At 31.6% G+C, this 23,265-nt stretch overlaps 1 protein-coding gene across 2 annotated transcripts in view; it reads left to right on the top strand.

The window, feature by feature from the left end:
* Nucleotides 1-17,741, top strand: part of LOC111633253 (F-box/SPRY domain-containing protein 1-like) — a 27,689-nt gene extending 9,948 nt beyond the window's left edge. The window contains exons 3-4 of one of the 2 annotated variants that reach the window (XM_023377800.1): nt 7,300-7,779; nt 15,604-17,741. The gene's annotated coding sequence lies outside the window, so the exon portion shown is untranslated. Of the gene's footprint in view, nt 1-7,299; nt 8,127-15,603 lie in introns of both variants that reach the window. The other variant, XM_023377794.1, reaches the window with a different exon arrangement.
* Nucleotides 17,742-23,265: the final 5,524 nt, after the last annotated feature.

Here is a 23,265-nt window from a genome sequence, read left to right as displayed (position 1 = left end):
CGTTGAATTTTCGTCGATGTTAAGCCTAACAAAGACTATTGTATCGTTAAAAATTATTTTTTTATTTTGTACAAACAAAATAAATATATTGAAAAATATAAAAACAATAAAAAATTATACTTCAGCTGTTAATTTAGTATCAAAAACGTAAAATATTTGAGTAGCCCAAGACATAGCCAAAGATTGAAGCGCCACAGCACTGGTGAAAATTTAAATTTGCTGACTGGAATTCTTTCGGATGATTGACTTTCGGAAAATCGACGCTCTACTGTATTTCTGTTTTATTTGTAAAATCACAAAAAAAGATATTCGGACATTTTAATAAAACAATCTTTTGCAAATTCACCATCTGCAAATGACTTTTCACGTTTTGCTATTTCTAGTGCGACAACAAAACTAGCAGTTGTATTGTTACTCAATTTTATCCAATTTGAAAATGTACCTTTACTTAAGTTCATTTTAGTCCGTTTACTTCTAAATTCTTGATTTTCTTCTTCTACTTTACTCTTTTCTGGCCGTATTAAATATTACCCTCAATTAACTTTTATTTGATATTTTTCTTTTGCACACTATAATATTTAATGAACTAAAGACAAGTAAATAAAAACAGTATAAAACTGCCGTACGCCAAGAGGACACGATTGTTCGTGTCGCCATTTGTAAATTATATTGGGCGGGAGAAACTGCATTTTAGTGTTCGTGGCGGTTCGTATTTCCGATTTTAAATTTGCCTTGCATTTGCAAGATGTCTCCACAGGTTGTATTTTTAGATGAAATCATGAGGGCCATGGATGAAACCGCCCAAAGATGCTCACGAAATATTACAATATGACACCACACCTTAAGCGTCATCTGCTAAAGCACTAAATTCTACCTTTGCTAGGTAGAATTTAGTGCTTTAGCAGATGATGCTTAAGGTTTAACATGTTTTTCTCAAGGCAATATTCAATTAAGTTTTGTTCTTACTGTGATAGTGAAGTGATAAGTGATTAATGAAATAAAAAAGTCTTTTTAAAATATTAGTGAAGTTTACGAGTTATCTTTTTCTTTTACTTAAATTTAAAATTTTATTTTATTATGTGTATATTATTTACTAACTTAAAAAGAACTGCAATTATGCATTAAAAGAGCCATAGATTCTCTGGCCTAGACCAAATTCTTTTCTAGCAAGACATTTGATGCTTACCTAATAAATTCTCTCCCACACACATACAATTTAAATTATATTTTACATCTTTATCAATGAAGTCATTCCTTGCTTCCAACATTTACTAATAGTTACTTGAAATTATCAAGTAACTATTATTAAATATTGGAAGCAAGGAATGACTTCATTTTTAGCATTAGTTTTCATTTATTTTAAAAGGATTGTGTTCGTGTTCTAGCATAGTTGTGGACTTTGGCGATATTTATATATATAAAATTTCAATACATTCATAGAACTTACTCCCTACTGCATATTAAAGAAAATGCAGTTTATATACGTTTCTTAATAGGGAATACTGTATAAACTTCTTTGTTGTATTATTGCTTACATCATGGCATTTAGTAATCTCTTGAGATTTTAAATATTTATTAGTAAAGTAATTGAAATGTTTAATATTTAATATGTTAAAATCCTGGATTTGTAGACAAATAAGTGTTTTAGTGTAATTTGGGAAAATTGGTTATTCACATAGACTGAAATGAGTTAGACGTTTCTCCATAAGAAGTAATGGAAAACAGTTTTCAAAATTTGTTTCGGAAATGCAGTATATTATCTAAATTTAATGCATTCACTTTTTTGATGCTTTCTCATACACAAGAAGTCATCTTATGAATAAAAGACGATCAATTAGGACTTTATTTTGCTTGGGTATCTGTTTACTCAATCATTTAAATAAAGTCCCTAGCATACTAAACCATAAAATTCTGACAGGAAAAGCATATTAAATTAATCACAAATATTTTCAACCTCATTTAAAGGCCATCTTCAATCTACATACTGTAGATTTGAATTACAAAACTGCTTGACAGCTTTTGGTAGAACATATTATACGCTTAAAATCCATTTGAAAGTTGCAATGTACTACAAGCAGAACATTTTAAATTTCTGGCCTAGCTAATGAATTAATTAAATATAAAATAAATAAGTACTTGTAAAAATAAATGTATTATAGTTTAAACAGATAGATTCAATGAAGCATTCTATAAGCTATCCTGATATTAACTAGTCTATGACTTTGTTTTGCATTAACTATAAACCTGGAATCTCACATACTGACTTTATTATTAAAGTTTATGTATCCATTGTTTTCGAAGACAAATATATTTCCAGTTGTTCTAAGATATTTACTTCTTCTGGATTTCTATTTGGTCGGATTATCTTGGTTATGTGTGTGTTGACTCATATAGCTTGGATGTCTTTTCTTACATTCTATTCATATTTCCTTAAGTGGGCATTAAAAGATCCAAGTGTTGTTACCATTTGTTGTCTCAAATTGGAATCTTGTGCATCCTCGAGATTCCAGAAGAAGCTCGTTGACCCTTGTCATTCCATAATAGTAGGTGGCTGGTTTTGTTTGTGTTAAATATCCACTTTATGTATTTCACATTACATTCATTTAAAAAGAGAGTGTGAGCAATCATAACTGCCAAATTTCCTCCTGCAAAGATCCAGCAGTTTGATATTCCTTTGAAGAGTCTTTTTTTACATAGTATTATTGATTTTGCAAGGATAAAAGAAAAGCTATAAAAGCCTTTATAAAATATAATGCCAACATTCACAATTTGTACTAATTTTTATTATCTTCACAAGAGCGCATGCTAAAATAACAGGAAAAACTACGAGATGGTACCCGCTGGCATGATTTAATGGTCGACGTCTTGGGATTTATTCATTTCGATGGGATAGCATGCACTCTCATAAATTTGAAATCATTTTAAACCTGTTCACTGTGAAACTAAAGAGATAACATGTCATATTGAAATAAAAATGCATACTGTCTTATCCAAATGATTAATATTGAATGTAATCACATTAGCTTAGATTAATCAGAAATTATTACAAGTGAACAAGCTGGATTTGGTCAATATTTCAATCCAAGAACATTTTAATTGGCAGAGTGTTTTAATGAGACAAAAATGTTTGTTCCATTAAAATACTCTGCTAGAACCTGAAGATTCGACTCTGACAATAGACCTTAACATTAGAGCCTAAAGATGGTTGCTTTTATTGGCCATCTTTNGGGTATCAAATATGTCATACACTAGAGTAAGCCACTAATAGGGCCTTTTTCGGTCCTATCGTGAGTTCTACTAGGTCCGAGAAAGGCCCTCTTAGTACAACAAATACGTATTTAATGTTTGTAACGCAAATTAGTACCAAATTTGTGGATATTTTACGACGTTTTCTCGTTTATAATGATCAAAACATGACATTTCACATATCAATCGATCGATTTCTATAATCTATTACGCGGATCTGTCGGATAGAGCGCCATTTTTCACCTAGTGTCAAATTTTTGAAGGAGTTTTCTGCACTTATAATCATTTCTATTAAATTTATAAGTTTTATATAACTCCAATAATTTTCCCCCTTTTTTTTTTATAAGCTTAGAAACGTTGGAACGGGGAAATCTGAATAGAATATTTACATAAATACGCAACGTTTTCCTCTCAACTTTGACATTTTATAAAATAAATAGCAAACATATTACGAGGAAAGGACGAATTCTAACTTGAATACTATTGGGGGGGCATGTCACATCCCCGAATCACGAGAGGCAAGCCTCGAACGAGGTCAGGTAAGATTAAAAAAAAAAAAAGGGGGGGAGTGAAAGGATCGAGTCTCTTAATTTCGTGACCTTTTTGCCCTTTGTATAACACGTGCCAAGAGTTAATTTCCATTTCTAAGGAAGTTTCTATCATTCTAGGATTTAGTCAAGCCCTGTCTGACACACTTCCTACCAGGTTAACTGTCAGGAAGTATGTACGATATGACGTTATTTCTACACAGAAAAATTCGTGTATTTTAGGTGTTTTCTTGTGTTTCTTCGTACACGAAACCGAATTTGACTTCTACCCGTGTTTAATCTATATTCTAAAGTCCCGTAAAGAGGGGATACTAAAGGGGTAATCGCGTGTATTCTCATACGATTCGACCTCTAGTCTGCCAGTCAGTTTGTCTATCCGCAGCTACGTTATATACTTAAAAATAATCACTTTCGATGAATAATTTATCTGATAAAAATTCAAATTTAATTGAATATTATTTTAGGATAATAAAAATTCAATTCGGTTAGCGAGAACGTCGAATGCCATGAAAAAATTTTTAATGGAAGACGATCGGAAGAGCGAAAACGTGACGAGGAATGAAAACATTCACCATTTAAAATGCTTTTTTTTTTTCTCGTTTTTGCGCCAATGTTTTAATGTTATGTCATGAAAATTGACTTTTCCATGATCATTTATCTCCGCTTTGTCATTTTGATCGAGTGTTGCAAGAATCACTCTCTCTACAAATGCCATGGCTAATTTGCATACACGGGCGTTTTCGTGTGCTAGATTAGAAAATAATACGCCAAATTTAACACGTTTCGAGTGTTTTAAACACTCGAAACGTGTTTTAAACACTCGAAACGTGTTCAACGAGTGTTAAATTTGTAAAAATATTCGTCTTAAATTATACTGTTAAGAGTTATATATGGGTTTATATTGCTCAACACGCTTAACAATTCATTAAAGAACGTGACTGGACAATAATGACACATGAATTTTTCTAACGTCTCCTATTTTCTAGTAGAAAAATAAATAAATAATAATAAAATTAAAACATTTGTCGGTTTCCTTTACACGTTTATTGGGCAGCATTGGAACTTGCCTTGGGCCGCATGCGGGCCACGGGTTGGACACCCCTGCTTTAGAGATTTATAAGGTTTGTTTCTACATGAATCTTTAAAATATTGCTGCATCACAAAAACACTTTTATTAATTAATTTCTCTTAAAGAAAATAGTTAAAACATTATATTGTATACTACTAAAGTTTACATCTTACTTTGTTAAAATTTCAGACTTTACAATTCTAATATCAATTGAATAGATTATTCTGGATTACCACTTGCTCTTTTTCTATATCTTGCTTCTGCTATATATTAGCTAAATTCAAGTGTACGGGGGTAGTAGCTATGCAAATGTTTTTCTCTACACTCTGTATAGTATATAAATAGTATACAATCACTGATATATTATACATTGTCATAAGTTAGTTTCATATACAGTAGAGCCTCGATTATCCGACTCAATTGGGGACTGGGGTTGGTCGGATAATTGAAAAGTCGGATAACCGAAAAGTATGAAAAAATNTCAAGAGCGATATGATTATGATCCGAGTGAGAGAAAATAATTAATCAAGAGCGAGAGGTTGTTGGTACTAACGTACAAACTACTTCCAGGTTGTTTATCTTAACGAGAGGGCATTATTCCATCGACACTATCGCACGCGACTCAAGCAGTCTCGCGATCGATATTTCGCGATAAGAGATTATATTTCGGGGATTTCTATTTTTAAAAAGGGCATGGTTAATTAAGATCTAAAAAAACAGAAGAAAACGGAAAAACAGCAAAAGCGTAATCGTCGAATTTATTATCCACAACGCTCTGCCCGAAACGTGTACAGTATGTAACTCTAACTATCGGTATAGGGCTTCTTACCTTTTTTTGTGAATATCCATCGAAAATGCCACCGAATAACACATGAAAAAAGGCTCATTCGACGAGCCTTTCTATCGCGCGCTTAAACGTCACATTCCACTTCTACCGGAAAAATGGACCTCACGTGAAAATCAAAACGTAACCTTGCAAAATAACTTTCGCCCTTTAAAACCCTTTCTCAAATTTATTTATTTATTTATTTATTTTTTAAATCGCTTTAGGATTTTTTCCACTTTATTTCCAAGTCCTTCGCCGCTCCTTTATTTCTCACATTTCCTTTCTCCATTTAAGAATCCTTGTGGAATATCCCATTGTTGTCCTTGCAGGTGGTTTACCATAAAAAGAAAAACAATAAAAGAAATCATTTCCTGGAGATCTTTCGTCCTAACAACCAAAGAAATATCTTCGTTTCTTCCATGATAAACAACGTTAAATCGAAGTTTTCTCGATCGGATGATTCGATTTAACGTTTGACACAAGACAGTGCCATTCGTGCTACGTACCAGGGTTAGAGGTTTCGCACACAGACAATAATAATACGTTGTGTTAAGTAAAATACGAACCGAACTATTCCACCTTGTGATAATGCCTGTAAGCAATCGTAACCAGTGACAATAATAGAAGGAAACTAAAGAAATAACACGAGATTCTAGTGTAAAGAATCCACGAATCCCTGTGGACCGGATCTAGGAAGAGATTCCGGTGATAAAACGTCATTTTTTGACTAAAAATTAAGGAACCCTCCCGCGCCTCGGGTCGCTCTCAATAGGAGGTCCGAGGAGGCTGCTAGTTAGGAATACTTTTTCAAAAATTCTTCTAAAATTTACCAAGAAAACGTGCTTAAAAAAACAAAATGGCTAACCGTATTCTTACGTCATTTCTTACATCAGTAACGTGACAATAAAGTTAATTAAGAGGGCGCGACGATCTCCCGACAAATCAGCNTAGTGCCACATCACTAGCGGACATTTGAAATTTGCCGACTAGGACGGTCGGTTAACCGAGGTGTTGGTTAATCGGGGGTCAGATAATCGAGGCTCTACTGTATACTGTAATTTATAGCAAGTTGTAATTCTGTGCAAAATCCAGATAAACATTTCTCATCTTCCGAAATGAGACCTAAAATAAACAATTTTGGTACCATTTTTTTATTTATTGAATTGTCAGTATGTAAATCAATAGAAACTCAATTACCTGAAACTTTAGAGTATCCAAAACGGTTTTAAAAAAAAAAAGGGAATGTGTAGCATAGAGTATAATACACAGAGACCAAGCTCTTCATGTAACTAGAAATTACTAGGTCATATATATAAAACTACATTAGATTTTGAGTAAATTAATTTATTTCAAATACAACAATTATGTTACTATATTTATTGTTCCTAAAGCTTTAAATGCACTATGTTTAATGTACTCAAAATACAAAAACAAATGAATTTTTTGATTATTTGAAAGATCCCCGAGCCATCAAGATATTTGCATTTTCACTGTAATGACTTTTGTTTTAAATATCACTTTATGTAATTTTTATCTCATATACTTATTTGAAAATATTCTTTAATACTCTTCATAATGTAATGATCTAATTAATTTATTTGTATTTGTAGGTATCAAGTCAAACCCAGTACAGTCTGATGCGAGATACTGATTATATATCAGTTATTCATTCAAACAGCTATGAATAAAAATAAAGAAGAAAAACGGTAATTACCAAAGACTCCATCGTCTGTCTCGTCACAGTTAAACTAAAAAGACGATATCTCTATTTTGATTTATGCCATTAACTGTCCACATTCCAAAAATATAAAATGGCTGTGATGGGGTTTGACAAACTTTTTATATAAACTATATATAAAAATAAATTTTAAGCTCAATTAAAATCATTGAAAACTACGAAGAAATAGTTTTTGAAAAGTGAAATACGATTAGATCCGAAAGTTTGGTTATCTACTCATCATTGGAATTTCATATTACGAGGAAAGTATTCTAACATTCATTTCGAGAAAAATACTCAATGATGCTAGTTAAAAGAAACTCGTTGGTGAAGTTGCAGTCAACTAGGGACTGTGCAATGCTGATATTTAATAGTGTGTATTTATATTATCGAATCTCTTTGGAATTAATCATCTTTTAATTACATAAAAATATATATGTCTTATGTAAAAGCATAGGAAAAAAAATCAATGATAAGATATTGTGATACTGCTATCCTTTGAACAAAAATTTAATTAAATCGGATGATAATTTATATCATATATAATAAGTTCGCAAAGAAATTGTGCCAATATAATTGTGACAAATGACGAAATGGTTTTCTTTTGAAATTTCATACCAAAATAACGAATCGTATATCATTTGCTAAATTGAGTTAATTCAGTTTAAAGAATTGTAAATAAATTTCATTTGATGATGATATGTAGAGGTCCTAAATTAGGTGAGTATTATTTTAAATTTTAGAACATTGTATATATAGTGAAATGATCTGTAAAGTACTAATTTAGGAATTAAATTATTATTTAATTGATACAGTTAAAATTTAGTTTAATTATTGCAAAATAATTATATATATAAATTTGATTTTTCAAATCAAATTTAGTTAAATTAATAAACAATAATAATACAATTATTAAGAAACACACCTTTAACACATTGACTGCCGACTACAAATCATCTTATAGTTGGCAATTGAACAACAGTTGCCATTTAAGAGATAACTCTTATAATGTTGTCTGTCGTGTTTTGCCAGATATGACTATTAGATAGTAAGTAGTTATTATAATTGATTAATGGGCACTAGGAATAAAAACAATACAGTACATAAATTGGGCATTACAGAATAAACTATAAGGAAGTCAAAAATATGATATGAGTTTTCTGTTTTGATTGCCAGATACAAATATTATAATAGTAAATATAGTACCAAAGTGGATAATTTGTGCTTGGAATATGAATGACAAATTAATACAATGTCATGAATGGAAAAGTTTATTGAAAAGATATTGAAAAACATCAAAAAATAAAAAAATTATATATATTTATATTACTTGAATTATCTCTAGTCAATATCTGTGAAAGAGAAGTCACTTCACATGCTCGCTACGAGATAATTCGCAGATATTTTTTTGTTAAATATTAAATATGAATGCAAAACTATCTATTATACATAAAAATAAATATAAAAATTTAAAACAGCAAATAAACATTGCATAATCAAAATGTTGCCCAGGACATGTTTATGCAAAAACACTCATGGTAGTCAATGTGTTCCCCTTCTAGCTCTTAACTTTGAAGAATTTTTTCCCGTCTTGCTTAGAATCTTAGTTACAGATTGGGAGGGTGCATTGACACACAAACGCTTTCAAATTCCTACAAAATCCACTATTTATAAGGGAAGATATAACATTGTAGGACATCTAGACATGTCCTGTAATTTTGCATTTGGAAAAACATTCAACTTGGTTAAATTAGCTGTAAAAAGGATTTGATAGAAATTTTAATAAGCCTAGACCAGAGGTCGGCAACCTTTTTTCGTAGAGAACCATTTTTAGAATTATATTTACCAAAATAATACTTACTGAGCCGCAAGTCATCAACTTGAATTATGAAATATACATTTTTGAAAATTGAGCCTAAAACATGGTTTTTTTCTTTTGTTAAAATGAGTTTATGCTTTTGTTGTTATGTTATTTGTGCTTTACTTAAAGGTGCTGTAATAAAATATACTGCAATTCAATTATTTATTATCAATGTTACAATAGTCATACTTACAGTTATAAAATATAATTATTAAAGTAAAAAATAAGTGATTTTAATCATTCTTACATATAAATTAACATTTTTCTTTGGTCAAACAGTAAGCTGAAATTTCAAATATTTTATAATATATTTAACTTGTATGAACAATAAAATTAAAATATATACTTCATAAAAAAATAAAGAAAAATATATAGTTTCTAATGAGATTTTTGCTGCTGAATTTCTCGAGAAAGTTTGTCAGAATTGGTAAATATGAGGTTACTTTCATTTTCAAACAAGACGGCAGACTCATGGTGTTTGGCTGATTTCTTAATTTATTTTTAATAAAATTCACATTCAAAAATGTCTGTTATGTTTCCAAAAATATGTCAATCTGAAAATCGACAGAAGTCCAAAAGTATAAGTTTTTAATTGAATATAAGTATCGGGAAAACCATTTCAAGCATCAAAAACAACTTGATCTTACCTTTTAAGATTTTCTATCTTGGAACATTTATGTTGTTCTGCAAAAGTATATTTTTGTCTCTAAATTTTCTAATTCCGTTTTAAGATTTACAAATTTTGAATTCCACATTTCTTTGATTTTTTTTAAATTGCTAGTTCCAGTTGAAAAACTGCTCGATCAATATCACTATAAGGTGAAAAATTCAAATTGGTAGAATTGATTTCGAGCAGTCTCAATAAAAACTATAAGGTTGCCTTTTCCTTTCTAAACTCTTTAAATCTCTGACCAAATTTTGATTTTGTATTTATCACTAATTGTGCGAAATATGTTAATTCTATTAAAAATTGATACTGTTGATATTTCTTAAACGCAGGAAAATATAACGTACCTTTCTCTAAGTCTGCGGTAAATGTAACTTTTGTTCAAAAGCAAGTACTTCTAAAGCAAAATAGATGTATTTTCCTTCCCCCACAGTATCTTGTTTAGTGTGTTTAAATGTGAGGTTGTGTCCAACATAAAATAAAAGTTTTGTAACCAATTGTGATTATTGAGCTTTATGTATTGAAGATCTTTCTGGTTTAAAAATAATCTTACTTCTTCAATGCAAGCAGCAAATTGCATTAACACTGATCCTCTGGAAAGCCACCTTACTTTATTGTGTAAAAAAAAAAAGATCAGAATATTGGCTATTGACTTTGTTAAAAAGTTCATAAAATTGCCGATGATATAGTGGTCTTGCTATTATTTTGTTCACAATTTGTATAATCAGTTCCATAACTAATGTTATTTCCTTTGATAAAGTTTGCGAACAAAGTGCTTCTTGATGGACTATGCAGTGAAAAGAAAAAACGTCGTGCAAAATTTGTTTTTTAAACATAGAAACAAAACCTTTCTTTTCACTTTTTGTACTTGATGCTCCATCGGTTACAATTGATGCTATTTTATTAATATCGATATTTTTACTTTTCAAACAATTGGTAACCACAGATTCTATGTCCTTGCCTCGAGTTTGTTCTGTAAGTGGCAGTATATCAAGTAACTCTTCCCAAGGTCTTGAGTTAACGCATCTACAAATAAGTACAACCTGTGCGATATCATTCGCATTGCAAGATTCATCACAGGCAATAGAAAATACTGGTGTTTAACTTAAATCCGTAATCTGCCAACTAGTTACATCTGTCATACGAACAGTTCTGTCTCTTACAGTCTTAGCAGACAATGACGTGTCTTTTATTTTAGCAATTACAGTAGAGCGTCGATTTTCCGAATCAATTGGGGACTGGGGTTGTTCGTATAACTGATATTTCGGATAACCGATTTATGCACAAAAAAACAGTTTAACCTATTCGATGTTGAAATGTTTCTCCGTTGCGTGTTGCTTTGCGTTGAATTTTCGTCGATGTTAAGCCTAACAAAGACTATTGTATCGTTAAAAATTATTTTTTTATTTTGTACAAACAAAATAAATATATTGAAAAATATAAAAACAATAAAAAATTATACTTCAGATGTTAATTTAGTATCAAAAACGTAAAATATTTGAGTAGCCCAAGACATAGCCAAAGATTGAAGCGCCACAGCACTGGTGAAAATTTAAATTTGCTGACTGGAATTCTTTCGGATGATTGACTTTCGGAAAATCGACGCTCTACTGTATTTCTGTTTTATTTGTAAAATCACAAAAAAAGATATTCGGACATTTTAATAAAACAATCTTTTGCAAATTCACCATCTGCAAATGACTTTTCACGTTTTGCTATTTCTAGTGCAACAACAAAACTAGCAGTTGTATTGTTACTCAATTTTATCCAATTTGAAAATGTACCTTTACTTAAGTTCATTTTAGTCCGTTCACTTCTAAATTCTCGATTTTCTTCTTCTACTTTACTCTTTTCTGGCCGTATTAAATATTACCCTCAATTAACTTTTATTCAATATTTTTCTTTTGCACACTATAATATTTAATGAACTAAAGACAAGTAAATAAAAACAGTATAAAACTGCCGTACGCCAAGAGGATAGGATTGTTCGTGTCGCCATTTGTAAATTATATCGGGCGGGAGAAACTGCATTGGAGTGTTCGTGACGGTTCATATTTCCGATTTTAAATTTGCCTTGCATTTGCAAGATGTCTCCACAGGGTTGTATTTTTAGATGAAATCATGAGGGCCATGGATGAAACCGCCCAAAGATGCTCACGAAATATTACAATATGACACCACACCTTAAGCGTCATCTGCTAAAGCACTAAATTCTACCTTTGCTAGGTAGAATTTAGTGCTTTAGCAGATGATGCTTAAGGTTTAACATGTTTTTCTCAAGGCAATATTCAATTAAGTTTTGTTCTTACTGTGATAGTGAAGTGATAAGTGATTAATGAAATAAAAAAGTCTTTTTAAAATATTAGTGAAGTTTACGAGTTATCTTTTTCTTTTACTTAAATTTAAAATTTTATTTTATTATGTGTATATTATTTACTAACTTAAAAAGAACTGCAATTATGCATTAAAAGAGCCACAGATTCTCTGGCCTAGACCAAATTCTTTTCTAGCAAGACATTTGATGCTTACCTAATAAATTCTCTCCCACACACATACAATTTAAATTATATTTTACATCTTTATCAATGAAGTCATTCCTTGCTTCCAACATTTACTAATAGTTACTTGAAATTATCAAGTAACTATTATTAAATATTGGAAGCAAGGAATGACTTCATTTTTAGCATTAGTTTTCATTTATTTTAAAAGGATTGTGTTCGTGTTCTAGCATAGTTGTGGACTTTGGCGATATTTATATATATAAAATTTCAATACATTCATAGAACTTACTCCCTACTGCATATTAAAGAAAATGCAGTTTATATACGTTTCTTAATAGGGAATACTGTATAAACTTCTTTGTTGTATTATTGCTTACATCATGGCATTTAGTAATCTCTTGAGATTTTAAATATTTATTAGTAAAGTAATTGAAATGTTTAATATTTAATATGTTAAAATCCTGGATTTGTAGACAAATAAGTGTTTTAGTGTAATTTGGGAAAATTGGTTATTCACATAGACTGAAATGAGTTAGACGTTTCTCCATAAGAAGTAATGGAAAACAGTTTTCAAAATTTGTTTCGGAAATGCAGTATATTATCTAAATTTAATGCATTCACTTTTTTGATGCTTTCTCATACACAAGAAGTCATCTTATGAATAAAAGACGATCAATTAGGACTTTATTTTGCTTGGGTATCTGTTTACTCAATCATTTAAATAAAGTCCCTAGCATACTAAACCATAAAATTCTGACAGGAAAAGCATATTAAATTAATCACAAATATTTTCAACCTCATTTAAAGGCCATCTTCAATCTACATACTGTAGATTTGAATTACAAAACTGCTTGACAGCTTTTGGTAGAACATATTATACGCTTAAAATCCATTTGAAAGTTGCAATGTACTACAAGCAGAACATTTTAAATTTCTGGCCTAGCTAATGAATTAATTAAATATAAAATAAATAAGTACTTGTAAAAATAAATGTATTATAGTTTAAACAGATAGATTCAATGAAGCATTCTATAAGCTATCCTGATATTAACTAGTCTATGACTTTGTTTTGCATTAACTATAAACCTGGAATCTCACATACTGACTTTATTATTAAAGTTTATGTATCCATTGTTTTCGAAGACAAATATATTTCCAGTTGTTCTAAGATATTTACTTCTTCTGGATTTCTATTTGGTCGGATTATCTTGGTTATGTGTGTGTTGACTCATATAGCTTGGATGTCTTTTCTTACATTCTATTCATATTTCCTTAAGTGGGCATTAAAAGATCCAACTGTTGTTACCATTTGTTGTCTCAAATTGGAATCTTGTGCATCCTCGAGATTCCAGAAGAAGCTCGTTGACCCTTGTCATTCCATAATAGTAGGTGGCTGGTTTTGTTTGTGTTAAATATCCACTTTATGTATTTCACATTACATTCATTTAAAAAGAGAGTGTGAGCAATCATAACTGCCAAATTTCCTCCTGCAAAGATCCAGCAGTTTGATATTCCTTTGAAGAGTCTTTTTTTACATAGTATTATTGATTTTGCAAGGATAAAAGAAAAGCTATAAAAGCCTTTATAAAATATAATGCCAACATTCACAATTTGTACTAATTTTTATTATCTTCACAAGAGCGCATGCTAAAATAACAGGAAAAACTACGAGATGGTACCCGCTGGCATGATTTAATGGTCGACGTCTTGGGATTTATTCATTTCGATGGGATAGCATGCACTCTCATAAATTTGAAATCATTTTAAACCTGTTCACTGTGAAACTAAAGAGATAACATGTCATATTGAAATAAAAATGCATACTGTCTTATCCAAATGATTAATATTGAATGTAATCACATTAGCTTAGATTAATCAGAAATTATTACAAGTGAACAAGCTGGATTTGGTCAATATTTCAATCCAAGAACATTTTAATTGGCAGAGTGTTTTAATGAGACAAAAATGTTTGTTCCATTAAAATACTCTGCTAGAACCTGAAGATTAGACTCTGACAATAGACCTTAACATTAGAGCCTAAAGATGGTTGCTTTTATTGGCCATCTTTGGGTTCTAACTTCAGAATAAACTAAATGGAATGTCACATGAAATGCCTTGATTTAACATTTAAACACAAAATTATGGAATGTTTTATGTTTAAATGAAAAATAACAAATAGCTAAATTGAAAGTATTACAAATGTAAATAAAGTATATAAGAATGTGAATGGGTAAATAACAATTCGTAATCCACAGATATTGTGAAATTTGCAATGCCGTTTGCTTTAAGACGGTCACCTTTTGGAACCTACACAATAAGAATACATCATTATCCATGCAATGATTTATGCAGTTGCTTTGGCACAATTTCAGAAAATAAACGAAATATTAATTGAATCTTGATTTTTATTATTAATAAAAATAGCAATTTACAGTTTATTATCTTAATATAACTATAATTAAGATTAAAATTTATTAATTCTATATATGGAATATTTCAAAGTTTGCTATATATATAACTTTGTAGAGAGAAATATTAACACTTCTTCATACTCATAAAGAAAACAGAGAGGGTCTGGTAAGAATTTTCTTTACTTGTGGTTCATTTTTTGAGGGACTAAAGTTTAATTTTCTTAATGAATAAATAATGAGTATACAGTACTACTGTATAATCGTTCAGAACAAGTATATATGGTTTAAAAGCAGCATGTTGGAAATTCTGTTTATACAGGTTGTCCCTTAAGTCCTGAATTGTGGGAGTTACATTGATCTTTGTTTATTCTTTTACAGGTTAAGCATGGTGTCGAGTAAGGAGGAACAAATTGAGGTTACTTTGATGATGGTGTTCAACACTTGGCGAGAAGATAAAGAGTTTAACAGGCTACGTCCCGACTTCTTGATGTTTGTATACAGCCCGTAAACTCTGGCAACTCCTCACTAACTGTGAGTTTCCGCTGTCAAAATCTCAAATTTGTTTCTTTTTACTCAGCACCATGCTTTACCCGTGAAAGAATAAACAAAGATCGGCATAACTACTACGGTTTCAGACCCTGTATCGTAAAAGTTGAAGGTGAAAAATTATATAGAAGACTTATAATTCTAGAAATATTCTGTGTAATATATCTATATATGCTTTTTTATTAATTAATTGTATTTTTTATTTTAATAGGCACATAATCGAAGGCAAATGAAATTTATCTACAGTTTGTGTAGAAAACTCTTTACAACTTTAAGGAAGTTACTTCCAACAGTTTATGCAATCTTTTACAAGTTCTTTTAAGAGAAATATACCTTAAAAGAACTTTAATTTGCTAAGTGATTATCTGCGAGACGATAAGAATTCTTCTACAAAAGAACCTTCTACATTACCGTCACTACAATTCTCAGGAATGCTGAGTGTAACATAATTTCACCAAACATTGCCTTTTTATATATTCTACGTGGCAAATTTATTCACCGAGCAAGCGGCAGGCAAGAAATCTCACCAAAATTTGATTTGACGTCGTATAATTTATTAAAGTAAGAACACATTTGTACTTAGGTTCGAATCGTCGTGGGAAAAGAAAATTTATCACGCTTTAATGTATAGAAGAATTTATTTTTTAATTTAATTTCAGTAATAGAATACAAAGTAATATATTATATTAAATATTCATCTGATGGTAAGTTATCTTCTCTAAATTTTAGTATAGAATTTTGTACTTTTTGATTCGGTTCTTTAAAGAATACAGTTTCATTAGTTGTGACACTTTCCAGAGAGTAAATTTCAGTAATAATGGACAATACAAAGACAGTTCTCACACGTCATCTACGCTAAAGTTGTATATTTTTGTATGGATATACTGTGTAATAAATTCAACGAGGTACAAATTTTTTTTTTTTTAATTTATATATTTGCCATATAATTAGAATATTTGTGAAGTTTATTTATTGTCGTCATTAATTTATATTTGAAAAAAAAACGATAATCGTTCTCAATTATCGAATCGATGTACATACGCTCGTCTCTAAATTATTATCATAATTGTAAGTTTCTGTACAGTCGTCGTTCGTAGTTAATTGTGATTCTTGCGATGAGTTCTGTAATTATCATTTTTTTTTGTTACGGCAAATTCAGATACTTAACCGAGTAAAAATGTAGGAAGAATTCTACGATACTTACGTTAGGACTTAGAAGAAAAATCTGAGTTTTAACTCAATATTTTAAAAAAATAATTTTAGAAATGTGTGTATATTAACAACAACAAAATGGTGCATTCTTTGTAGCATTCTGCTTAAATCATTTTTATCTAATGAACTTGTCATAAGTGGGATTTTATGAAAATAAAACTTCATTGATTTTTATTTTGTTTTTCCATAAATTGCATGTTTTAGTAGTAATAAATAAATTAAATAATTGATTTAATGTATAAATTAAATTGTGTTAAGTTCTTCGTAACAATTACAACAACACCCGGGGAAAGAATTGTAATTAATCGCACTCTAAGAGAGAACAGACAACTTTTTGCTTGTCAAACTGACATGGAAATGAGGAGTACGTCATAATTCTTTTGCCGTAACATTATACGATAACACGCACTATCTATCTATACATTTCGGGCCACAAAACAACCTTCCAGATGTAAATATAACATTATCGAAATCTTATACAAACACTGGGTGCAAAATCGTTAGGTTGCAACAACGGAGATATCTTGGAAGAACTCTTATAGAAGAAGCATTTGTTTTGCTTATTCTTTTGGCTCTGGAAATTTTGTTGGTTTGTCTCATTTACTTTTATTGAAGGAGCAATAAGAATAGTTCAAATTTACAAATTGATTGAAATTACTACAAGTATAGTTTTGTATGTCTGTGTGATATTGAAAAATGTCTTTGAAGCTACTGGATAAACTTACAATAGAATTATTTACAAGGTATTATATGGCTTACAAAAATGCATGGGTTTGATGTAAAGGTGCTTGATCGACAGATACTTTTGACTTGTCTAGACTGCTGTGCAATACAAAATTGTTAGTTTGTTCTCAGTTGAATTTTGAATTTGAAGTTCAGAAGAGATATGAGAATTAGAATCAGAATTTTCACCGCATCTTTGTGGCTCAGAGCTTCCAATAATAAACGTCCCTTCAAAAATGCAAATGCCTCATCTTTGCAAAGCAACTTTTGAATGGCACTTGGGCATTTTCTTTGTATCTCCAAGCATAAACCACAGTTGTGGAAATTGAGATCTGAACTGATACGAGTTTCGTTTCAGAGAACAGAAATGCAAATAACTCAGAAGAGTGCAGTTTTCTGTAATTGACATCACTTTCAGAATTTTGTTAAGAGTCTCTTTTTCAAAATTTAGTATAAGTTTTATTCTTCTGTTACAATACAACTCCTCAAAGTTGAATTTCGAAAGCATAAAACTTGTGGCTTTTGTAATCAATGTAATTTTCCATTATTCAGATTTATTCTTTTTGCCAATGGGATACAATATTTGAGAAGTTTTCAAATTGTTCCACAAGATCTTTCCTTAGCTTTAATGAGTTAAGAAATCTACACTTTGGTGCAAGACCAATTTATCATTTTGCATCAACCCGGACGTAGCTTTATTCTCATTATACACTGTTTATGCTTAGGATTTTGGTAAACTTTTGACATCTCTGACATTTTTAGATTTCAAAAGCAAGTGTGAGAAACACAACAACAGAAAGATAACCATTTTAAATTCCCCGGCAGAAAACATATGTCATAATTGTAACACCCATATAAATATCTGCATTTTTACTAACTACAGAACTACATTTTTACATGTTCAAATGTATAGTGCTGCATCAAAACTTAATTGTATAATGGCAAGACAATAGTTTCTAGTTCCTGCATTACAGATATGGTATTCAACATCTAGACAATTGCCATTACTCTTAACAATAACTACTAATAGTAACATTATCTATAAACGACACTGGCTTAACCATACGTTTAATTGTGTGAATATACAATGTTTGACATTTTCCTCACACAGTTCACTACTGCAAAGCCTACAACTGATTGTTAACAGCCTATTATAACTATTATAGATAGGTTAAAATATGAAAACAGAAGTAGAAAATAGTAAATACTGCTTCAGTGTGTGGTGTATACACCAGTTTTTTCCGTAGAAAAAATAATGTAAGTGTCTCATCTGATTAGCAGTAGACAGGAGAGAGAGAAGAAACAGGATTAAGATAAACCTGTTTCTATGTTAACTGATAAGTACATTTTATTATTTAATACTGTTGTGACATCTTTTAATTAATGAAGCTAGCACATTGATATTTTCTGTCACACCTCACACAATCATATTTCATTATAATTAATACAAACCCTCAAATACAACGTTTTACAAGTGTATATCGGCCACTCTTTCCTAGTTACAGTACATAAATGTAACATATACTCCCTCTACAACACAAGAAAAGATAGATTTTCGTGTATTTACACGAATAAATCCATAAAAAATAATGACATCAATTTAATAATTTCCTTCGGTTCAATAATTGAACTTATGCTAATTATTAATAACGCTTAGGTATCACGTGCGGAAATATTTTGGTAAGGGGTGAACGACCCGCTCGAGGAAGATCTCAACCTTGACTTTTCTGTCGATGGCACTTCCCAAAAGGAATGTCGGGAGTTTGGCGAAATATTTAATCACACGGCGACACACAATCGCCGTTTTAAAATAGGAACGGCAACCGTTTGACATGGCCACGACGTTAACCCATTAAACCATACCCGAAATGTCAAACGTTCACCAATTCGCGTAACAAACCAATCGTTACGGCGCTTACAACTCGTCCAAATAATACCGCTTACGTAAAACCGCGCGCGCGATCGACGTAACACACGGGATTCGGTGTCATTTCCGGAATCGACAGGTTTAAACAAGCATTAAATGCGCGGATTAATAATTGATCAATTCTCGAAGAGTTTAAACGCGCGTTTTATGTGTATAATGTATATATAGAAATGTGGACAGAACGGTCCTACGACTTTTCCTTCTGGAGCGCTTCCGTATGAACTTTTAACCCAATGGCCTCATCTCGCCCGCAGCGAGAAAAAAAAAAATAATTCGGGACGCCTGTCACGTGACCGGCTGGCTGAGTATTTCGCGGAGAAACTGGCAGAAACGCTGGATTCGAATACCAGTTAATTACAATTAATTGGTGGTAAGAATCGAATTAATTAATAGCATGGCGCCCGAATTCGTTCCCCGTTGCCCATGACCCAATGACCGCCACTAATCCGGGAAAATCAGTTATATATATATATATATATATACACACAATGATGCTTTATTGCATCATTGCACGATTCGCCTTAAGTTGGTCACTCGTTACGATCGTTTTTTTGGGGGGGAGGGAAAATCCGTGATTTTTGAGGGTATATTTACTCCGCCGCTGACGTCATCCATGGATTATCTAAACTCTATTAACGTTTCTCGATGGGTAAACGTTTATTTAGTGTGTTGATATATTAATTTTAAAAAATTTGCTTAAATAAACGCTCACGTACAGTTGGAGCGAGCTCTGACGCTTCGTCTTTACGATATGCAAATGAGGAAATACGTCCTCATTTGCATATCGAAGCGATGACAAAACTCGTCGGGAAATGGTAAATTACGTCGTAGGATCGTCAATTTATATCGTTTATAACGAATAATGACGTCAGAACAGATTTATATACGGTCGAGGAACTTAAAAAAAAAACGTTAATTTATTCGATAAAAATAGCCACGTTCGCTTAAATCCTACTGCACCTTTTGGGTTTTGTGTGTCTTAAACGTAATAAATTCCTTGGCATTTTTAAAATTTGTATTGTAATTAGACTCTTAGGAGACTAATCTGGTGGATATATATATTTTTTTATTTTTAGATCACGGGTTTAAATACTTTCTCGCCCGCGTTAAGTGGGCTCATAAATTTGTAATGGATCCCGAAGGCATAGAAATTTTCGGGTGAAATTTGTAATGGCGTTCGATTCTTACGTCATACCAACGTAATCGACGATAATTAATTATCCGGACGACGGTTTCTAAAAATAATTTTACCCTTTTTGCCGAATGTCACGTGACGCGCGATACAGAAAGGTAAACTCGCCCTTTTTCCAGAGGTTACGTGACCTTTGCTGACCCGATTTACTGTAAGAATGCGGACCCTCGGTAGTTCTTCCCTAGTGCCTCGGAGGGACGTAACGTTTCCTTTCCTCTCTTCATTTCCTTTCAGATTGTTTTTTGTTTTTTTTTTTTTTTTTAAGATTTAGGAAAGAAATTCTTCCAAATTTCGATCCTTTCTCGAGCAATTGGTGTGTGTGTGTGTTTTTCGGAAAAATATGGAATTTAATTAGTTTTACACCAGTAAATTGTGTTTTTTTCGGGAGACAATTAAATTTGTCGTGACTTAATTCGTGTTTCTTTCAAATTTAATTCCAGTTTTTAATCGCTTTCTATAGTTAATTTTGTTGTTAAATTATTTTATTTTATTGGCTATAACCGAATTAGACGTAAAATTAATTGGTTTCTAGGCTAAATTAGATACCAAATGACAAATTTCCGGCCAAATCAATGGGCTTTTTTTTTTCTTTCGTTTTTCTTTTAATTATCATAAATTTTTTCGGCTAAAACTTAAACGAATCGCTACAAATTGGGTTCGAGCCGCATCAGAAAAAAAAAAAAAAAAATTGAAGTCAACGTTAATTCACTTTACCACGAAACGTTGAATAATCGAAGAGTCAAACAGTTGGCGTGTTGTTTTAATCCGGGAAAGAACACTTCATCCGTAGCCACGAGTCAGTTATTTTTGTTTCTGCTAACACAAAAATAAATTCCATACACATCAAAAAATAACCTTTTCAAACGTTTGTATCAATTAATCCTCCTTAATTCCGAATTAAGACCCTTAAAAAATCACCATTAAATCATTATCTTTTTTTTTATATTGTGTTGGACAGGCACGACTGATTCAAATTATAATTAAGTTATTAAATTTTTTCTAATTTCTAGGCTAAATTTTTTTGTGTTTCTGAGGCCAAAAAACACTCGGTTTTGTGTGTTTTTTAAAACGTTTAAATATTTAAAAATTAGCTCGTTTTGTATAGACGATTGAGGGTAAATTTGTGTTATTTTAGTTGATTTTGTAGTGTTTTAAGTTACAATTTAAAATAATCCCTATAGAGCGATGGTGTTTTTTTTTTTTTTTTATTTCTAGGCTAATATTTCGTGTTTTTTGTAACCAAAAAATTCAGTTTTGTGTGTTATTTTAGAGTGTTAAACGTTAAAAAACTCGCTGGTATCGCTAATCGGGGGTAAATTTTTAAGAAAATTCCATCGTGGGATGATTTCTTTGTGTTGATTTTGAACCGGCATTTGGTATTTCGTTACAATTACAATTAAAAAGGGTCCAAGATCTAAATGTCTAGGTAAAAATTCGGTGTTTTTCGAACCAAAAACAACTCACTTTTGCGTTCTTTTTAAAGCGTTTTTTTTTCGTACAAAACACGACTTTGTTTTTTTTTTATATGATCGGAGGACGATTTCTGTATTGTGTTTTTTCGAGGTTATGTTACCATTTTTCTAGACACCTACTTAACACCATTACCTAATTACGGATTCAAACAGGAATTAAGATAAGGGATTCGCATAAACGAGGGTGGAGCTCCAATAAATGCCTCATTATTCATTCACTAAGACACTAACACGGTATACATTCGCGTGTGACGTCAGTAAGAGGCCCTTTTTTTTCCTTTTTTTAAAAATACTTCCACAATTACTGTTTATATCCGAATTTTGTGCGAGACGCTTCGACGTATCGAGTCTATCGACCTAATTCGTGACGTCCTCACGCCCTCGACCAATAGTGTGGAGCGAAACAACCAAAGCCAGATCCACCACGTGTTTAGAGTGGTTCCTATAAAAGCCCACCTGTCCGACTAGCTTTAGTTTTAAAACCACGTCGAGCGTTAAAGGTAAGTCTAAGAATAACACTTAAGATCCACGTTGGTATTGTAATTAACCGAGTATCTTATGTGTGTTTAGATGGATAGGCTGGTGTCATTTATGGTATTTTTGGCATCCGGTGCCGTCTGTCTTGCCGAAGAAGCCTTAACCTCCAGACAGAGTTCCCCAGGACTAGCGGGCCTTTTCAATTTGGGAAGCCTGACTTCCGTGGTTTCTTCCATAGCTCCCATGTTACTGATGATGGGCATTGGGGCTCTGGTGTTACCTCTTCTAGGAAGCGCCCTGTTCTTCAGGGAAGGGAGAACGATCAGCTTTCCTAAAATAACACCAAACCTGATGAACAAAGTGACCGACACGTTAGAAAAAGTACTTCGAGCGTTGGAAGAAGTGGACAAGAAATACTGAAGAACAACCCGTGTTTTTTTATGTTGGTGAGTAAACTTTTAAATTACAAAATAAATAAACACAGCAATGTTTGAATCGTTGTTGAACTTTTACAGTCGAGTTGATTTGTTGCCGTTTATGTCAGGAAGGAACCAGCTCTACTGGTTTAACGACTCCATTTTTTTTTCATATGAATTAATATATCGGGAAGAGGTCGAGTGATTCTTCTTGTTTTTTTAGATGCTGACCCGTTAATATCACGGAGAAGACCATTTGGACTTGATTTTTTTTTTNAACCCAGCGAAGCGGGTCCTTGCAGCTAGTAAAAAAATAAAAATGTATAGTTTTATTAAAGACAACCAGAATATGGATTATTATGCTATTAAGTTATAAATATTGTTTTTATTATTATTTACTGAGGTTCGTAGGGCAGTTTGTCGTAAGTGGCCGGCCAACCAACGTCGGTCGATC

The sequence above is a fragment of the Centruroides sculpturatus genome, unplaced genomic scaffold (genome assembly GCF_000671375.1).
Source record: "Centruroides sculpturatus isolate CEXI.00-Female unplaced genomic scaffold, Cexi_2.0 scaffold110, whole genome shotgun sequence".
Classification (NCBI taxonomy): domain Eukaryota; kingdom Metazoa; phylum Arthropoda; class Arachnida; order Scorpiones; family Buthidae; genus Centruroides; species Centruroides sculpturatus.
The sequence above is the reverse complement of the archived record's forward strand: the minus strand, read 5'-3'. Positions and strand labels throughout refer to the sequence as shown.